This window comes from Cyanistes caeruleus, chromosome Z (genome assembly GCF_971803275.1).
Source record: "Cyanistes caeruleus chromosome Z, bCyaCae1.hap1.1, whole genome shotgun sequence".
NCBI classification, from domain to species: domain Eukaryota; kingdom Metazoa; phylum Chordata; class Aves; order Passeriformes; family Paridae; genus Cyanistes; species Cyanistes caeruleus.
In genome coordinates this window covers 65,628,008-65,635,534 of record NC_141732.1, presented here as the reverse complement: position 1 = coordinate 65,635,534, position 7,527 = coordinate 65,628,008, and the positions used below count along the sequence as shown (strand labels likewise).

Sequence of the window (7,527 nt, the reverse complement as noted above, 5' to 3'; positions counted from 1 at the left end):
ATTTGCATTATTTTTAGCAAAGGAAAGACTCACAACAGTAATTCCAGTCCAGAAGTCTGATGAAACCCAGACCTTAGTGGGCTGGGTGTATTGGCAGAAGGGATTGAACTAGCGAGATTTGCCAGCACACATGCGTTCAAAAGTCAACAACTAATATGGAAAGGCAATTTATTTTCTCTGCCAGGTGAGAAGGAATTTGGTCCAGAACCTACTGAAGCTAATGCTATTCTGTTATTATCCTCATATTCTTATTGATATGAGCATTTTTCCTTTCTCAGCCTGTATAAAGTCTCACAATACTCACAAAGCATTTGCTGAAAATGTTTCTGAAATTGTGTCCCTGCTGTCAAGGCTGGGTCTCCAAACTTCATTCCAAGTGATACATTTAAGAAAAGCAGCATAAGACAAGATAATGTAGATAACATAATTATCAGCTTCAAAAGTAGAAGATAGCCCTAATGGTCTCTGGTGGGTTGCAACTTGAGAAAAAATATGAATTCTCCTTTTTCTCTACCACACTTGCCTCACTATTGCATCACACCTCTGACATCTGATATAAAAGAATTATGTCGGGGGGGTTGCTGGTTAGTTGATTTTTGGATACGAAAGACAGAAGTTCATACTGAGGCTGCACAAACAGTGCTGGGCTCCATGACTGTGACGTACGAGGTACCCAAATCTGCCACGGTGAGGAGGGAGCCAAATCAGAGTCTGGGGAACAACAGTCGTATTCTGCAATCCCACAGAGCAGGACAAGGTAGGAACAGGCATTTGAGGAGAGTCAAAGGCCAAATGCATACAGCCCAAAGGAGTACAGACTGCCTGCTCAGCTCTTCAAGCTACAAGAAGCCTGCCACAGCCTTCATCTGCTGAGGAGGAGCCACCACTAGTCAAGGTCAGTTGTCACAATAAGGGACAGCCTCCTCCCTTCTGCACCACAGGCGGGGCCTGCAAGTAGCTGCCTGCCCTGCCAGGGAAGCCAGACAAAATCCCACCCAGTAAACCAGGACTGAAAAGTTTTATTTTAATATTTGCACAGACAGAGAGTACTGAAGAGAGAGCTAATGCTTCTGGATTAAAGGCACTGCTCCCTCAGAAAGAACAGTACAACAGCACTCTGGATGGTGACAGGCATTTCAAGTATATTCAAGGACACTGGCAGCAATGTGGAGAACTGAAAGGTAAAAGTAAGGGAAGTAGGCAGAGCAGAAGGCCACCTTGGCTTAATTGAGAGCTTCTGAGTATGCTCAAAACCAAAAGAGAAGTATACCAGAGAGGGAGAACAGATACAAGTGGAGAATTACAAGGGCATTTCTAGGGAATACAGACATACAGCTTGAAAAGCAAAACCTCGGTTCAAATTTAGATTGGTCAGACTTAACAAAAACTACAAGAAAGGGTTCTTTTGTCAAGTATGGAAACAAGCAAAACAAAAAAATAAAACAAAACGAAAAAACAACAAGAAAACAATCAAACAAATCAGCCTGCAAACAGGAGAGGTGACTCAGTCACTAATAGCACTGAAAAAGCAGATCTTGACACTTTCTTCAATTCTGTCTTTACCGGCACTGCGACCCCTTTCCTGGAGGAAAACAGAGTCTATATGAGTGAACAGTTGCTTAAAGTGTATTAACGAAAGGCAGCAGGATGCTGGGTTACAAGGGCATCACCAGCAGAAATGAAATCACTATCCCACTTCTAGTTCTTGTCAGGCCAAACCTCAAATCTGTGATCAATTTTAGCCCCTACCATACGAAAAAGATACGGCTTGCCTGGAGACCATCCAGAGAAGGACCACAAAGATCATCATTGCCTGGAAAAAATGCCATGTGAAGAAAGGCTGGAACAACAGGCTCTGTTCATCAAAAAGAAAGCTTAGAGACTTTATTATATACTTATACCCAATGAAGAGTGGTTATAAAGGAGACGGAGGCTCCCTTTATCCAAGGAGTTACATGGAGAAGATGATAGTTAAAGAGCACAAGTCACTCCTGTGAGTAATTAAATGAAACCTATATACGAAGGAATGTCTGATGGCAGCTAGAATTCCTGAAATATTTTGTAATGTTTTTTATCATTTAAAAGAAAGAAAACAAATGTTAGTGCCAACAGTGAGACACATCTCTACTTCTGCGTGCCTGAGCACAATGTAACAGATAGCTTACCCAAGGATGCATTTCCAGCTCCCTGTGCTTCCCCTCTGCAGGCACCAGGCTGTGCTTGAAGCAGTCTGCAGTCTGAATTTCCATGATGATGATGATAGTTGAATACATCATGACCTTGTCCTTTATTGCTCCGCATGGCTTCCCTCTAGTGCAGTAATAGGCATGGGTAGATGGGATGTTGCTCCCCTCTGGAACAGCAAAGCTGCCCACTCTTCCTACAGACTTGCATAATTTTCCTCTAGACAGGGGAAATGCATGGCAAGTACATTCTAGTACATTTACAGTCTTTGTAGAAGAAAAGAGGCATGACCAAGAAACCTTCATGCATCTTTAAGGCTACAAATGTGTCATTCTTGCTGGGATAATGCTATTTAATACACTATTTAATGTGTTTCATCAGTGTTGTTTTTATGTGCCTGTCTTCTAGATTGTTACAGAATAACTTAAAGGGTGCTTTAGTACTTACAAAAGATGAATTTTTAACTAAAATAAATTATCTCTGGTTATTACATTCTAGGAAAAAAACCCATAACTAGTTCAACATGTATATAATCCCTTGAAGGGAATATTTGTCTAGCTTTCAGTTGCAGGCAGCAGAGCACAAATCTGCTATAGATAGTTTGTTTGTGACCAAAGGCTGAAATAAGGAATGATGAACAAGTTACACTACCCCAGGAAGAGGCTGAAAAGATTATATTCCCAATACTGACTCTGAAAACATTTGTTGGAAACTAATGAAAATGTCTGTCTTAAATGTTAGAGTCTTCAGCCTACACAAAATTGTGAAAAAAAGTATCTGAAGCCATAGAAAGATAGCATTTCTGAAGCAAAAATCCTTGGACCAACATGCAGATTAATTTGCATTTACAGGCTGCACAAACATTTTCAGTCTGTTTCATCAAAGCTAGTAGCTTCAGTTTTGGTGCTCAGGTTTTGTCTATAGAGCCCAAGCTGTGCACACCAATTCACAGAATCACAGAAATATTTAGGCTGGAAAAGACCCTTAAGATCATCCAGTCCAACCACTGACTTATCCCCACCTTGTCAACCGAACCCTAGCACTAAGTACCAGTCGTTTGTTGGACACCTCCAGGGACAGAGACTCCACCACTTTCCTAGACACAAATTTCCATGACCTTCCTGGACATGTCCATTCAAACATTTAACACCAATTTCCATAATGAAATTCTTCCTTATGTCCAAACTCAACCCTCCTGGTGTAGCTTGAGGCCCTTCCTCTCATGCTGTCACAGGTTGCCTGGGAGAAGAGGCTGACCCACCCCAGCCACACTCTCAGGCAGTTGTGGAGAGTGATAGGGTCACCCCTGAGCATCCTTTTCTCCAGACTAAACACCCCCAGCTCCCTCAGCTGCTCCTCACAGCACTTGTGCTCCAGAGCCTGCCCCAGCTCCCCTGCCCTTCTCTGGACTCACTCCAGCCCCTCAGTGTCTTTCCTGCAGTCAGGGCCCAGAACTGGACACAGCACTCCAGGTGTGGCCTCACCAGTGCCCAGGACAGGGGGACAATCCCTGCCCTGCTCCTGCTGGCCACACTATTGCTGAGCCAGGCCAGGATGCCATTGGCCTTCTTGGCCAGCTGGGCACAGCCTGGCTCATGTTCAGCTGCTGTTGACAAGCAACCCAAGGTGCTTTTTCTGTTAGTTTTCCAGCCCCAAGTCTTTGGTGCAGCATGGGGTTGTTGTGGGACTGAAGTGTAGGATCTGGCACTTGGCCTTGTTGGATTCACACCATTAGCTTTGACCCATCAATCCAGCAATTTCCCCACTTGTCTACACTGAGCCCTAATATGTGAGATGACTGTCTGGGGATTAGTCATCTCAGACCATAGGTTGGCTGGCCTGAATATGACATACTGTGCAGGGCTTTTTCAGAAGTCTGAACTGTACTCATGGAAAATTATTGACTCTGAGCATATGTATTATTTTTATCCAAAGAAAATTTTGTATCAGTAATTTTGTGACTGTAAAATTTGGATGAAATCTCCAGAATGAGGGGCACTTTCTATGTCTTTACACCATCTCTCAGGTTCCATCTATCATAGGTGAGCAGAAATATGCAATACATGTAGATGTGATCCACCTGTTTGTTCTTTGGTGCATTTCCCAACAAAGTAGGTGCAAAGCTGTAGGAGCAGCTTTGCTGCTTTACACTGGGACTCATGTATTGTTTAATAAACTACTTCCACTATGGACTGAGTTGATTTTGCTTTGTATTGTGTTTCACCTGTGTTGAGGAAGCCAACAGAAACAGAGGTGTATTGCTGCAAGCTGTAAATATTATGTGAGATGAAGAGGGTTTTTTTCAGTGCTTTAAGACAATACTGAGAATTCATTCATGTCCAGGCTTGCTCTAACAGGTAGCTCAGATATTTTGAACCATGTGTTGAAGCCCATTTGATTGTCATAGGAAAACTCAATGTAATCCCAAACAAATAAAAAATCTTATTATAAAATTATAAGTGATTATAAAATAGATTATATATTAAATAATGTATCAAACAATAGGATTTAATTGGTCAAGTAAATATGATAAAATATCATTTTACAGCATCTTTTTACTTACAGTAAAATTAAAAGATACTTACAGTATCTTTTTACTGTGAATCAAGTTTTTATTTTAAAAAAAAATTATAAAATCTATTTTCTAATAATTATTACCCTGAAAAAACTATGTTAGATAGTAGTGGTCCTACTGAGGAGTCCCATATCATGTGACAAACATAATCTATTTTGAAGGCAACAAAGAGTTTGTAAGGGTTCCTTGTGATTTTTGGGGACTAACTTTGCAAAAATACCTCCAATTTAAAGAAATTCTAATTGAAAGAGAGTAAATGGCTTTCATAACTGGACTTTCATATTTACTTTATAATTTAAACCCAAATATACCTAAGTGTATTTTGTACTTTCAAAATAGATACAGTGGTCAATACAATCTGCAATGCAGCAGCCCTTTGGAACAGAACCTAAGAAGATGTGTCTGAGAGGAAATTGAGATCAGCTGTAGGCATGAAGAGGTTGGAATATCACACTGATTCTTCAGTACCTCAACAACAAAGACAAAAAGCAAAAGATGTAGGTGTGATTTATCCAGGCTTAAAACAGGAAGACAGACATACAGACCTGGCTGTTGTTGAACTGGCTGGGGACAAGAGAGCTCTTCCCAGTCAATACTGCCATTGTTTGCTTGGGCATACAGAATAAAACATTTCAGTGGCCTAATATGTTACTATGGCCATATGTTGTCATTTTTCCTAAACTTTGACAGAGAAGACTAACTGGCATGTTTTGTATTTATATTGTTATGTTTCTGGGAAATTCGGTGATTGCCTTGGCTATTGCTTTTGAAGGAATTCAAAATTCTAGCTCAATATAGAAGCTGTAAACTGTGTAGAGTTGAGGTACCACTTATCAGTAACTTTTTCTTATTTTTCTTGTTTTTTTATTTTCTCTTTATCTTCCATGTACCTTCATATATTTGCCAGATGATCCGCCTGCTCTTGACTCCCAGGTTGCTCGATATGAACTCTAAATGCAATTATTTTCTTGTTATGATGGTATTGAAAACACCGGGAACGCTTAGACTAGTTTTTTGTGGCATGGACACAACTGACCTCCCTTAGCATCGTCTCTTAATTCGTGGCAGCACTTGATGCAAGAGATAAGAAATGAAAGGACCTTTCCTAACCTGCTCAGAAGAGACAGATCCCTAATGTGATGAGGCACTCCTGGTCTAGCTGTGTTATCCATCCCAAGCCTTCTGCTCTGTAATTCACACAGAGGTTTAGTATGCTACTAGTGGTAGTATTTATATTTTCTTTTAACCGTCTCATCCTGTAGATGCTTTCCCTCTTCACTATGTTGTTATTTAATGTTCACCAAGATTTTAAGAATGCCTCTCCTTCTAGACATTTACTTATAGAATTTTTTTTATTGGGATAACACACTTTTTGCCACATCCACATTTCTTCAGGAAGAATATAAGTGATCTTGTTTTTTTAAGGTAATATCCTTTAATCACCACTGTCTCTGGGAAATAAAAATGCTGTTAATAAATTGCATTGTTTTGCTCAACAAAAAGAGGCTACAATGGCCTATGCTGCATTGAACTGCAATACATCTTCAGAGAGGCAGCAACATAAAAATTCAAAACTCATTAAAAAAAGCATTTTACTGAAAAGCCAAAGGATACTCTGGGTTTTGTCTTTGGTTTTCTCCATATAACAAATTTGATAGCAGTCAAGGGTCCTTATCAAAGACATGCAGGTACAACAAATTTGTTGCCAGACACTTGGAGCTAGGTAGAAGAAAAGAAACTGTGGATTGCCATCAGTATACAAAAGAGACTCAAAGAAGATCCCCAAAGTTGATTAGCTCACAAGTCAGCTAGAAGCTCTCCTTATTTTAGATTCTAGACAGGTCATAATTTTAAAATTTAATTTACTACAAAGTTTGACTCTGAAAAAATTATGCCAACTTGTAGATAATAAAACACTACTAAAAATATTCAGTGATTGAATGCTGAATCTTTCAGTAAAGGATAAAATTTTCAGAAAAACATTTCCAAAAAAAAAACCCCTAAACCCACAAACAAACAAATAAACAAACACCCCCAACATACACAAGACCCCAAACCAAAACAAAAATGAAAAAGAAAAAAACCCTAAAAACGTGCTGGTGAATGCATTAGGAAACAAACCTCTTATTTTCATATCCTGTTGTACGTGCTCAGTATTGTCAAATCTAAAATAAAACCCTGTTACTCAGTTTCAACACTGAATCAAGATTGTAAAAAGGCAAATTAGAGAAATAACACTTCTGATTAGAACTAGCTTTGAATCTCCAATCTTTCTATAATTTAGTTTCCAAAATCACAGGCTTACTCAGTGTCATTATTTAATTTTTCAGTCTTGGATTGGATACTTCTGTCAAAGAAGCAATGAAACCACAGTCTAGTTTGTTAGGAAGTTTGGAATGTAGAAGTAGAAATCAAAGCATGAAAGTAATGTTCTAATTCTTGTAATTTTTGTGACAAGGCGCAGAATTATTGTTATGAATGGTGATAAGAATTAGGCACTGATACATATAGGGTCCATCTTGACCTTCTAACATGTAAGTTTCTACAGGTAAGGGTACTGAGAAAGCTTAAAAAGGGTTTGAGTCAAATACATTTGGGAAATTGAGGGCATAAAATTACCCATCTGTTTCTATTTGATACCAATTGCTGAAGTAAGAGTATTTGATCATTCTCTTTCATATTTCCTATCCCTCTGGATTCAAATCTTTTTTAATTTCACTAGGCTCAAATTTTGCAATATCATGTTGTTAAGAAAACTGAATCCTCAG

At 39.2% G+C, this 7,527-nt stretch overlaps 1 long non-coding RNA gene across 2 annotated transcripts; it reads left to right on the top strand.

Moving 5' to 3' along the window:
- The first annotated feature begins 709 nt into the window (after positions 1 to 709).
- Positions 710 to 5,391, top strand: LOC111941505 (uncharacterized). Of its 2 annotated transcripts, XR_002870061.2 has the most exons (4): positions 710 to 895; positions 1,040 to 1,181; positions 1,743 to 1,993; positions 5,099 to 5,391. It is a non-coding gene; the product is annotated as an uncharacterized LOC111941505 (long non-coding RNA). The 2 variants fall into 2 exon arrangements; XR_002870062.2 differs by lacking the exon at positions 1,743 to 1,993.
- The last annotated feature ends 2,136 nt before the right edge of the window (positions 5,392 to 7,527 follow it).